The following is a 13,009-nucleotide window of genomic DNA, read 5'->3' on the forward strand; positions in this document are numbered from 1 at the left end:
GCTTTCAGTCTTTCATTTCTATTTTACAATCTCTGAGTATTCATTGTTACTATTGGAGTTAAAACATGGACACCTCCATGGGCGAAATTACAAAGATGGGTTTCTTTTACTATCTCATCTTGAATGAGTGCTCTGTCCTTTGCACTGCAGGAGATGACCATTTCTGTTACTATTAATGAGGAGGACATGCATCCTTTATTTTGCAACTTTCCACCCTAAACAACCTTTTTGATGTGGACACTATGTGAGTCACATTTTCATATTAATAAATGGTGAAAAAGGTAAATGAGGGTCAAATTCATCTAGCTCCATCTTCTTCCTTGGCTTGTACAACTTCATAAGGAGAGAGGAGATGGTTACGCTGTCCCCCGGTGGTTACGTCCCTCTTAGATGGCGGTGACCACCCTTCCGGTTATTGCTCTGACCCTGAACATCACCCTGTGTTCCCAAGAATGAAGAAGCGTGTGTTTGGCAAATGCTGGGATGGCATGTCTGGAGAGCGTCCTGTGCCTTTCCCAGCCTGGCTCTTCCGGAGGTCGGCTCCAGATCAGCGCCTCCGGGCAGCAGTTCCCCAGATGGGGTCCGCATCCTCTGCAGGCTCCTGTCCCTGAGGATAAGACTTGGGCCCCTGTGGGGAGTTCTGCCATTATTGTCCCCGAGTACTGTGTCCTTTGCTATTTTTTCAGAGAAGGTATTCAGATCTGGTTTGGCTTGTAGTAACAAAGGTCTTTTTGTGCCTCGTGGTTTCTCTGCCCCTCTGCCTCCTCTTTTATTCCCGTGGCATCTATTATTACTGTAATGTGACTAAGGGGGCCCTTCCCCCCGAATTTGCCTCCCAATATTTCCCTGTGGAAAACAGTACGTTTTTCCCTTGGTATTTGTCATGCTCCTCCTGTACGCCGCAGAGCCGTCTTGGGGTGGGCACGAGCACGTTCATGACTGTGCATGTATACACTTCCTTCTGTGGGCATCAAGGTGCATGGAGTGTGTCCCTCCCAGACGTGTGCATCTTTGCAAGGCACTGGGGCATGTTTGAGAGCGTTGCTATGTCACATGTGGACGTGCAGTGGGGTCCGTGTGCGCGTGTGAAGGCAAGACCGTACCCGTCGGTGGGTACAGCTGAAGCCCTGTTCGGATCATAGAGCCGTGGCCCCTTATATTCATATGCTCCCTCTTTATTTGTGTTCATGATTCATACGGCAATTAGTGCCTATGCCCCCTTGTTGGCCACAAATGGTCTCATTGTATACTGGGAACAGTCATGTATTCATCAAATTTCAACAAATCCTTCCCAAAGCTATTGTCCTTGTAGCATTAACTGGCACCTGCCTTCCAATATTATGCCTACAGGAGAAATTCATCACGTACGGGCACATTTCCTAAGCAAGGCTACTGATGCGCTATGTTTAAAAAATTAATTAAAAAAATTCAGATCTCGGGAAATTCCAGCAGTCCGTTTCCTCCCTTTATCCTAATCTCTTCATGGTAATGCTCACAAGTACCCTCAGTCCAGACAATTCTTCATTCATTCTCCACCCCCACCACACTCAGACCCAAACTCCCCACCGCTGGAGATTAGTCTTTTGTGAGGCAGCGCCTCAAAAGCTTTCTTAAAGTCCCAGTAAATTATACCCCTGGTTTCCCTCTTCAATTCCTTTTTGTTACTTTTTCAAAATATTCTATTAGTTTTGTTACGTATGATCTCCCTTTTGTGAATCCATGCTGAATATCTTTAATTAAATCATAACTTTCCCTATTTTGTCCCTGATTAGTGTTTCCAATATCTTCCCCACTGCTCTAGTCAACCTTACTGGTGTTTAATTTCCTCGATCTCCCTCGGAGTCGTTATTAAATATAGGTGTTGCATAAGGGCTCTCGTCCACTGGTGCTCCTCCTCTTTCCCGGGATATTTTTAAAAGGTATTTGCTAATCGTTCCCCTGTTTCCTTGCCTCCTCTCCCGCGAATCCTAAGATGGTTCCCATCTGGTCCCGGAGTTAGCCGTCTTCAGACTCTCTAATTTCTTTCTCACCTGTTCTGCTGTGATGCTGATTTCCTTCGGAAATATTTTCCTCTCCTTGGGAAATGCTTGTCTGCTGCTGGCATCTGCTCTCGCCTTCCCTTTATGGACAAGAAGATGAAGCCTCTATTTTCCATTTTCCTTAGCAATTGTCACCCCTTGTTTCCAGAAACTGCTTTGTGCCTGGTTACGGTCCCAGGAAAGGCATCACGCATTCCGTTTCCACACCACCTCCCGGACCCCCCAGTTCAGAAGTGGGCATTTCCTTTCCCGAGGGCTGAGAGTATCTCTGACTTTTAATTTGGAGCTGGGAGTGACGACCCTTGGGTCGTTAAACTGGTTTTGATGCCCTCAGCTGTTCTGGGGGAAGCGTTTAGTCCCAGGGACCCCTGACGACCTGCGCTAGAGGAACCTTGCTCCCCCGGTGGTTTTTACAGAGTTGTAAGGTTTCCCACGTGCCGTCTTGGAAATCTTTCCTCTGAAGTAAGCTGCAGCCCCGCAGCTCCCCTTTCCTTGCTTGCTAAGCGGTGTTGTTGGGTCCCACATACCTGCTGGCCCGACGTGCGTTCTGTGGCCCTCTTGCCTTCAGGTGCACTGTGGACCCGTCCTCACCGCACTGGCTTCCTTTTCCACCTCTGTTCCCAGGACATAGATTAGAGTGCCGCTCCTTGGAAGGGGCTGTGGTCTGTGCCTCCTGGCAGGTGCCCCAGTCAAAGCGATGGCCACAGCGAGGGGTTTCGCGTCCCTGAGCTGAGGACCCGCGGAAGCCTCTTTAGATGTGCTATTCTCTCCTAGCTTGACCTCGTTTCCTTTTCCAGCACAAGCAACCCAGATCCGCTCACTGCAACATCGCTCTCGGGTTGTAAATTCTACACCAAATCAAAAGGCCAAATCCTTCCTGTAAACCCACGGGCCGCCCGACCTACATAACACCAAAGAGCCCGGTGCTGATGGCTATCAAGGACCTGCTGGGCTGGGGAAACAGAGGTGTGAGGTCCGGCCCCTCCAGGGCGAGCCTTGGGTGGGAGGGCTGCTTCTCTCTGTTGCAGAACCAGCAGCCGTCAAATATCTCCCCAGACTAGGTATGAGTCATAAATAGCCCTTCGGACATTGTTGCACGTCCAAAGGCACACGGCTGTGTCCCTGGTGATGCAGATGACTACAATTTGCACACTCGGAGGGATTTGGAAATCCAGAAGCTTAATAAAAGCGGTCTATACACACACTGCACGAACTCCAGTTTTTAAAAACTGCATTTAATTGAGTCAAAGAGCATGTTACTTTGGGGAAAAATGAAGATCTTTTAAACTGGCTCAAATGTTGGCTTCAAAAAAAAACCAGCTGCGCCTCATGAACTGGTTGCTGATACGGTGTAGGAACAGCAACAAAAAGTAGATGGGCAGGGCCCCCTGCGAACTTTAGGGTCTTTTTTTTTTTTTTTCCACTCCCGGTTGCTGTTTTTCCGTGGAAAGAGGCCAGGCGCTTTGCCTCGGGTTTATGAGATGGGATGACCTGGGATCGTCATCTTAGAGGATCTGCATCGGGACCTGGAGACCCAGGACCCAGAACCCAGAATCTTGACCCACCTCACTGAGCCATAGAGAGTGGCCCCAGACGGGGAGAGCAGTCCTGTGTCAGCCTCCCAGTGCCGTTCCAAAAGCAATTTGTAGATGGACTTTCTAAGCGAAAATAAGAGACACAGGTGCTCCATAATAATTACTTGCGCATTCACAGAATCGGACATTCTGTCATTTAATAGACCTAAAACTAAAAAGCTTTTGTCTGTGAAAGGTGACCAATAGAAAAGGAGTTTGGATTATATGATATCCCATAACTTAATCATATGGCTCTTAAGAGGGGGACATACACAGCTGTGTCTCACTAATGTGCATGCAGTATGTGTAAACCGATACGCTTTAATTCTGAACTTGTTTTTAGCAGGAAGAAAAAAGCATTTAGATGAGGAACATTAAGATTCAATATTAACCATTTTTTCCCCTTTGGGCAAAATTATTCATCACTCGATATTTATTAAAGCAGCCTTTTTTTTTGCTATAGTGGGATGCATCCTGTTGAAAATTTCCCAAACATCCTCAAAGTTACATGGCAAAGTAAAAAGAGGGAAGAGAACGGACAGCAGCCTCCTTTTGGCCACAGAGAGACAATGGACTGGAAAGGTGGACACTTGTTCTTTTAAAGCCTCAAACCCATCCTCAACCCCCCCAGACCAGGGGACGGGGGCAAAGGTTGGAGTCCTTCGGGAGGGACCGTCCGGTTGTCTGTGTACCCTGTTACTGACACTTGATGTGCCGTGTCCTCTGACGTTTTCATTGTTAGTTGGAACTGGTTTAATCAGAATTATTTAAGTATATTTGCTTTAATAATCTTAAGCAAAAAAAAAAAAAAAAAAAAAAAAACTAAGACAAAGGAATTGTAGATTAGAGACTTTATTTTCAGGGCAAAATGATACGGATAAGTGAACATCAACTGACCAGAAATTATTTGCTTCTGTCTGTTAGACACGTAATGGAGTCATTTAACTAGTCAAATTAGGAGCTGCAGAAATGCTCCATGCTTCATTATTGAGTTCGAATGGGCACCATTTTACATTTACGTCAAAAATTATCTCATAGCAAATTAATGTTTTCATTGTGCAGAAAAGCGGAAGCTACGCAGTGTTAGCACCACCTAGAGGTGATCGCAAACAACGCTTCCGAGGGATGATCCGCTGACAAGGACAGGATGATCAATAGGTTAGTTTTAGGGAGTCGAGCCCTGACCCCGTTTTCAAGTGAGCACACAGTCCCTGAATCTAACTGGCCAGGCTGGGCTTACGACTTTAGGTTCTGAGGGTCCCGTGAAGATGCACTTAGATGTGGTCCAGTACTAAATGGGCTGGAAGGTCTGCACGATTTCCAACCTCTCCACACTCCTCTTTAAGTCCTGAAAATATCCTTCTTTTATTTTTATTTTTTCACACTCTGAGTTTTTTTTTCACCTGCGGAGTCACATTTTACCAAAATCTCAGATATTACCAAAAGTATCATTTTTGTAATGAAGAAGGGAGAGTCGCCCCCCCGCCCCCGCCGCCTACATTGTAAATTGACATCTTTATACTCTTTTGTCGTTTAGTAAAACTTGCTGTCTATGGAATGAGGCAAAACATGACATTGTTTCATCTTAAATAATCCCCAAACTGGTGACGTCTCCCTTCAAACAGGTTGCGAAGGTTGGTACACTTCTCAGGAATGTTGGTCTCTGCTCAATTCAGAGAGAAATTATTTAAGATAAAACAGCAAGCCCCTCCCTAATAAAAATATTTATTAAGATGATGTGTAGGCACTCTGACTCTGGGAAGCTGGAGCATACGGACAGAGCAGAAGCAAAGCAAAGAATCGAAGCACATAAATAGCATTGAGAACTCGGGAATATTTTAAGACAATATTGATGTCTAAAATATATGTGAATGACTGCATAATGATCAAGGCAGACATAATTCAAAGTACAGTCAGAATCTGGCCTCCAACTCAGAGCTTTAAATTCTCCAAAAGACATCTGTTTGCCGAGAAAGCCTCCCCAACAGCTGCTCCCTATAAAGGGGACAGCCCCGGGCAAGGTGGGGAGCTGGCAGGTACAAGACCCTCGTGAGGGTCGGGGGCAGGACTCCTGGAAGACCCCCATCCTTTCTCCTTCCCTCCTCCAGCATCCAGGGCAGTGATGCTCAGGCCCCAGGGGAGGGAGAGAGGCGCTGGCATTTCTTGTAGCTGGATATGGAACTTTGCCAGCTGTGTTTCTTAGGGGAGCTCTGCACTTTTCAGCATCTCCAGGGGACCGCTTTTTAACGTGTTTCTTGGATGTGGACAGGAGGGTTGGATTCCACTCTCTGGCCTTAACTTTGTTCCCACAGCTGCTATTACCCTGATGCTCAACCCTCACCAAGCAGAAGCTGGGAGCAAATGAAGTGGCAGGTGTAATTTCTAAACAAAATAGGATGTTCTGATGTAAAAAAAAAAAAAAAAAAGGATAAGCACAAGAAAATAAAATAGCACCCATTTTACCCTTAACTGCGATTCACAAATGACTGCTTTTAATTAAAATGCTGCCTGCCCACTTATTCTGCAGACCTATATATGTGTGTGTATACATACATACATATATATATATATATATATACACACATATACATGCATATATATATTCAGAATATTATCAACTCCTCAGTTTCTGCAGAGGTTGTATTTTCAGATTTCAAAGAGAGGATCTCCTTTTGAAAGCAGATAATTGTTGGTGATCATACTAGACTGGTAAGTACAGTATTTTAAACCCATGCTTTGCTGAAAAGTTCATGAATTTCGCTGTGACCTTAGGGCCACAGTTAGGGTGATAAGAGATGGGAAGATGAGGGCAGTGTCTGAAAGTGAGTTCTCTTTTGTGCTAACGGAAGCTTTGTGTGTGTGTGTGTGGCTTAAGCTAGTGGTTCAATAGAATTTCTTTGAAACAGAAACAAAACTGGGAAGCACTGGTAACAAGTACTTTAGTCTGCTCTCCCCCCTTAAAATGCAGGGAGAATTTTACCTCTTCTCATGAATCTTGTCTGCTGAAATGTCTCAGTCTTTCATGTTATGTTTACCAAGGCCAGGCCGGAGGATCCGATAATTTATAACCATTCCTATTGGGTTTTATGTAATAACTTTGGAACTCATATAAAGTAATGATCCACAAACTCTTTTAATGTTCATTATAAAATATGAAATATTTCTCAGAACCATTGCAATTATGTGACCAGACATAACTGTTTCACACATGAGTAAATACAGGGAGGTTTAACATAACTTTATTATCTTCCTGTCTTTTCTTCTCATTGATGTGATAATACTGTTTTAATATTTTTCTAAAGAAAAGTTAAGTAATTTTAGAATCTCTACTGAGGCCCACTTTATTGGCTTTTGTAATAGAACTCTCAAATCTAATTGTATTTATGCTCAGACTGACACCAGTAAATGTCGTGAATGGAAGGGAAATGCCCCCAAAGCTGTGTATTCTGTAATTATCGATAGTTGTGTCTCTGCTGACAAGGCCTGGGGATTTGGGGAGAGTCGGAGAAGCAAAACCGTAGCAGAAACGTACACTTCCCTACAGTCACCAGAAGCCCCGTGGATGCTAAGAAGTGCTTTTCTTTTTCTTGTTTTTTTTTAAGATTTATTTGTTTATTTATTTGTTGGGGGTGGGGGAGGGGCAGAGGGAGAGGGAGACTCTGAAGCAGACTCCCTGCTGAGCACGGAGCCTGACACAGGGTTCCTTCTCATGATCCTGAGATCACGACCTGAGCTGAAACCAAGAGTCTGTTGCTTAACCGACAGAGCCACCCAGGCCCCCCGAGAGGTGCTATTCTAAGGGGCAGAAGAGCCTGATTGTTACGTAATATTCATCAGCAACCTTTCCCCTCTACTGTGCTCTCTGCCCCTTCCAGGGTCTGGAGCCAGTACCACGAAACTTCTTGTTTTAAGAAAGGCTGATTTCCAAAGAGAATTATCCCACGATCCCGGTCCTTGTGATTTGAGCCAAGTGGCATCATTCTGGCCGCTGGACCTGCGTCTGTCTGGGGTGTGGGCAGCTCTCCCTGGGCGGAAAGGGTCCTGCAGTGGTGGAAGGCGGACGGGGGTTCTGGAATCCCGCTTCTGGCTCCCTGTGTGGGACAGCCTCTCCTCCGGGACCGTGTGACTATTTCTAGTCCGGCAAGGGTAGAGGTGGAGGGTGTTGTGTCTGGGTATCTGCATCTTCTGGAGAAGGGAAAGGCTTTCCGTGCTCTCTACCCAGTTCTCTTACTCAGCCCTAGATAGGTGCTTCTCCAAGTCTAGTGGGCAAGCAAATCACCACGGATCTCGTGATAATGCGGGTTCTGACTTGGAAAGTCTGGGAAGGTGTGAGATTCTGCCCTTCTCATCCACCCCCGGCTGATGCTAATTGCACTAGCCCTCGGACCACATGCTGACCCTGGGCTTCTGTCCACCTTCTCCTCCCTGTTCATCTCCTCAGGGCGAGCAAAGCTGATGAGAGGAGTGGGAGTGGGAGCTGAGGCCCTCCAAGCAGCCCAAGCAGGATAACAGGACATACAAGGTGGCCCGGGGCTGCACCCAGCTCACACACATGTTTCCTTTGGCGTGTGTGATATTTACACTTTGATCTTCAATCAGTTGCAAGCATTCTAAAACTGTGAGATTTTCACTTACAAATACAGGTTTTCAGGTTCTCTGGAAAAAGGGGAGTATCCTGGGCAAGTGACAGAGCTGGAGGGGGCCACTGTCTTTAGGGGCACCTGGCTCTGCATTTCTTCAAGGACCTCCCCACCCCTAGGGCTTCCGCCCAGGCTGCAAGGCTCCATACTCTGCATTTTACAAGCAGGCAGGAAGCCCTGGGCCCTGGCTAGCAGGAGGAGGCCGCAGGGGCGGAGGCCGGTGTTTCCAGGACCTGAGAGCATCTGCCCACATCAGAGCCCAAACTCCTCCCCAGGGCTCTGGCTCTGCCCTCAGGCAACGGCATCCTTGCTGTTTGTTTCAGGAGTCATCCGGTAGCTCTGCCATTCTCCCAAGCAAGCCACCGGAGAGTGTGAAATTCTCAGCTAATTAAATATCTCGAGAACCTCCCTCCCTCTGGCCAAGCCAAGTTCAAAACGAGTGGGCGTGTGGAGAGGGCTCCCTGGCAGAGGTGGGAGCCAAGGGTGGTGTCTGGGCTGCGTGGTGGGGTCCAGAGGGCAGGGAGCCCATCCTTCCCCTGGGGGTGGCCGACGTTCATGGCTTTGGGCATGACACTCCTCCAGTTCCTAGGTGGGCAGTTTGGGAGGCTTATGGCAAAATCTGAAATGTTCATTTGTGCTTAGAAGAAACCGACACGTGACTGTTTGCCCTGACTGGTCTCCTTCACTCCCCTCTACCTTCACGGATCCTCAGACACTCCTGGAAACCAAGGGCCATGCTGGAGTTTGACATGGAAAAAAAAAAAAATTAAAAAAAAAATAAAATAAAAAATAAAAAATACAGCCAAAGTCAACATTTGTGGTTGCTCAAGATAAAAAATACGGCATCCTTGCCTCCAAAGGATTTTCCGGGACTGCCACGGGTTGCTGTAATGAAGGAGAAAGCAAAGGGATCTTCTGTTTGCCTTGACAGTGGCCATCCCTGCTTCCCACCCCTCTGACCGAGATCATCCCTGTTACCCGGTCACGGTGCCCTTGCTGTGTGGATGGAGGCTCGGCCCTCATGTGAGGACCAGCAGCCGGCGTTCTGAGCAATTCCGCAACCTGGCTCGGCCGCCTGGGGAGCCCGCCTCCGGGCAGGCAGACCCGGCTGAGGTTCCGGCAGATGCTCTGACGCCCTTCAGCGGTGCACACCCTACACAAGCTTCAACGTTTCCATCCTTCAGCAGAACCCAGGGATAAAATCTCAGGAACGTTTGACGGTCGAATGCTGGTTAGAGGCAGGGTCTTCCTGCCACCAGACTCCTCCAGCGATCATTCTGCACAGTGAACGAGGGAGGGGCAGCTCGAGGGCCCAGATCCCCTCCTCCGGCGGAGCTTGGGACCACCGAGAAGTCAGAAGCAGAAGGTACCATCAGGGGCTCAGAGGGACTCCCATGGGACACTCAGACGGGCAGCTGTCAGCACTCTGTTGCTGATTAAATACATTTCATTTTGCTTAAAATCTCCCCCTTTCCTTCCTTTTAGCAAATGGAGTGAAACTGTCATTTAACAGGTCCTAGGTGGTTGGATTTCGGAGTGCTCAGTGACAGGAGGCACCAGAATAGGCCGCAAGAGGTTCCTGCTCACTTTAAGACTTCTTGCAGGGTTCTGCTCCTTCCCGTCTATGCAGAGGGACAAGGGAGTCTATGTCACATTGCCCACAAAGCACATGGCCCCCAAAGGTAGCCACGTGCAAGAGAGACACCATGCCAGGGGCTGGGCGCCCTGATGGGGGTGGGGGGGGGGCCTGGCAGCCTCGGAGTGGTGAGTTGCTAGAGGAGCTAAGTGTGAAATCAGCCTTCACCCCAAAGGAGATCCCAGGCTACTTGTGGAAATGAGACCAAAGCATATAAATCATGTCGCTACCTGAGACGGTGAATGATAAAGTCAAAATAAATGGCAGAAAGGGAGCAAGGGTTGGGAGGAGGGTGGGATGGAGCTGGGTCTTGAATGATGGGGAGGGTGTGACAGCGTTTTATAGCTTTATCCAAGACAGGCAGGTAGCAGGGATTTCTTCTTGCTCTTGGTGTCTTTTTCTCTGATCTGTGAAAAATTGCACTTTCATCCACGTCTGAAAACACCCGGAAGGGCCCCAAACACAGGCGAGTCCTTGTAGCTGCAACAAGTCACAGCCGTCTGGAGACCTACCCTGGGGTTCCTCTCCCGCTCTTCCTTGCTTTTCCTCCAAGGAACGATTGCCTGGTCTTCTGAATCAGGAGCTACTTAAAATAAAATGACTGTGTTTTATATGATGAATTTAATTCTTTTCTAATGAATTTTATCAGACTGCTCTTCTTAGCACAATATTGCAATACAGCAGTGCTGGACTACTTTCTAGCATAAGAAAATAAATTAATTTAGGGTTTTTTAATCACATTAAAACAATATTAAAAGCCCAGCGTGCTTTTGGTTAGCCCCTTCGCTGGAGCATAGCGCGCAGTCTCCGCGGCAGCCCAGCCCAGGGAATGTGCTGGGCTCTGTCTCTGGACGCCCCGCGCGCGGTAATTGCAGAACCGCTGGCTCTCCATACTTCTGTGTGTGCAACTGGAAAAGTCAGGTTAGCGCCTCGAAGCACACTCTCCAGGGTCAGAGGGTGTCATTCCCCTCTCGGCAGGGACGCGACCATGCATCTGCTCTCTGGTCTGTGACACTCACCGCCTTCCCCGGTCGGTCCCTGGACAGCGATGACTGTCATCTTGTTGTGAGGCTCTACAGAAAGCCAGGCTCACCCCTGACACGCTAGAAATGATTCAGGGCTTCTGGGTCAGTGTCCTTAGATGCCCCTTTCTGGGGTGGAGGGGCTCATTCTGACGTCCCTAACTCAAAGCATGCCCACGTCATGAAGGGGCATGGGGAAAGTGCCGCAGAGGCTCAGGGGGTGGGCGGCCCATGTCACCTGAAATGGAAAACCTCCTCTGAAGGCTTTTTTGCCCCTGAGTTTGTCTGCTTTGCAAAGCCCCCTTCTCCTGGAGTTGGTTCACAGTTCGTCTGGGGTCGGCCCTTCCACGGTGAGAGCCAGCAGGGGCAATATTTCATCTGAGATATCATATAGATGAAGGCAATGCTTGCATTAAAGAGGCCAGAGAAAAAGGGGCCCCGGGGTGGCTCCGTTGGTTAAGCATCTGCCTTTGGCTCAGGTCCTGGGATGGAGCCTTGCCATGGGCTCCCGGCTCAGCGGGGAGCCTGCTTCTCCCTGGCCCTCTATGCTCTCTCTCTCAAGTGAATAAATAAAATCTTAAATAAATTTAGAAAAAAAAAAGAGGCAGAAAGAAAGTATCCAAGCCACAGTCATAGGGTCACCCAGTAGCATGGCTTGATCTCCATTGGCAGACTGGACCCCAGAATCTGGTCATGTTCTGGAAAGTAGAAAACCCATACAGGACAGAGTGGGCAAGGGCACAGGATGGTGCCAGCCAGGTTCCATCTGGAAGTCGACATCCAGGGAGTGACTGAACCTACCCGAGCTTCAGTCTTCTTGTCTGCGTGGTGAGTAGGAGAATGGAACTTGCCTCACAGAGCTCCAGAGTCTGCAGGCAACGAAGTCACAGGGATATCATGAGAAAGCATTAGTGTCCAAGGTGGGGAGGGATGGTCGCTGGCTAAAGTGGCTGTCTCCGCAGCTTCCGAGAGACCACTGTCTCTGAGCCTTCTTTCTGCCTCACGGGCTCCTCTTCCTTGGCCCATTTTGCTGGTCCTCCTCCTCTGCCTGCCCTCCATGGGCTCCTTGGGACTCAGTCCTGGCTCCTTGTCTCCTGGGACATCTCAACCTTAGCTAGAGATTCCATACTGTGTGTGTTTGTTGGGGGGTGGGAGAAGGGGTCTCTCAGACACAAACCTGCAGCCCTTTCTCTCCTCTAGAATTCTTTTTCTAAGTTTCTGTTGGAGTTCTCTCCTTGGATGTTTCACAACGTCCAGCCTAGGAGTTCTCTTCGACCCTCCCTTTCCCCAGAGCTTGCCTCCACTCCACCACAGAACCTTGCCAAGTCTGTCTCCAAATAAATCAAGAATCCTTCTTTCCTTCCATCTTCACCTTTCTGTTGTGGGGCCGTTATCTCATACCTGGGCAATGTTACCGGATCTCCTCCAAACCACTTTATACCCTTGAGCTACAGTGAGCTCCTAAAGTTATAAAAAGGACCATATATTCTCTTAACGCCTTTCAATGGCTTCCCATCCCCTTTCAGTTAAACCCCAAGCTCCCTTGGCCACAAAGCCCAGAGTGATCAGGTCCTTACCTGACCCACGAACTTCTCTCTCAGACTCTGCTCCAACCATATGGACCTTCTCTCTGATGGTTAAACACTGCCAGCAATTTGATACCTCAGGGCCTTTGAATTTGCCGTTCTCGCTGCCTGGAATAATTGATAAGGTCTCTGGTCACCACACACTCACACACACACACACACACACACACACACACACGTGCATCATTCATTAGATCTCACTAGAGATATCCTGTTCTCAAAAAGGCAGCTTATGACCATCCACTCAAAAATGGCTTAGTAGGGGCGCCTGGGTGGCTCAGTGGGTTAAAGCCTCTGCCTTCAGCTCAGGTCATGATCCCAGAGTCCTGGGATTGAGCCCCGCATCAAGCTCTCTGCTCAGCAGGGAGCCTGTTTCCTCCTCTTTCTCTGCCTACTTGTGATCTCTGTCAAATAAATAAATAAATAAATAAATAAATAAATCTTTAAAAAAAAGGCTTAGTACTCTAGTATTTCCTCCCTTGGTCTTTTACTTACTTCTTAGCAGTTATTAA

At 48.1% G+C, this 13,009-nt stretch overlaps 1 protein-coding gene across 7 annotated transcripts in view; it reads left to right on the forward strand.

Moving 5' to 3' along the window:
- Nucleotides 1-13,009, forward strand: part of ZNF536 (zinc finger protein 536) — a 419,891-nt gene that overhangs the window by 362,475 nt on the left and 44,407 nt on the right. The gene's annotated exons all lie outside the window — the stretch shown is intronic.

Source organism: Lontra canadensis, unplaced genomic scaffold (genome assembly GCF_010015895.1).
Source record: "Lontra canadensis isolate GAN:19392208 unplaced genomic scaffold, GSC_riverotter_1.0 scaffold202, whole genome shotgun sequence".
NCBI classification, from domain to species: Eukaryota; Metazoa; Chordata; class Mammalia; order Carnivora; family Mustelidae; genus Lontra; species Lontra canadensis.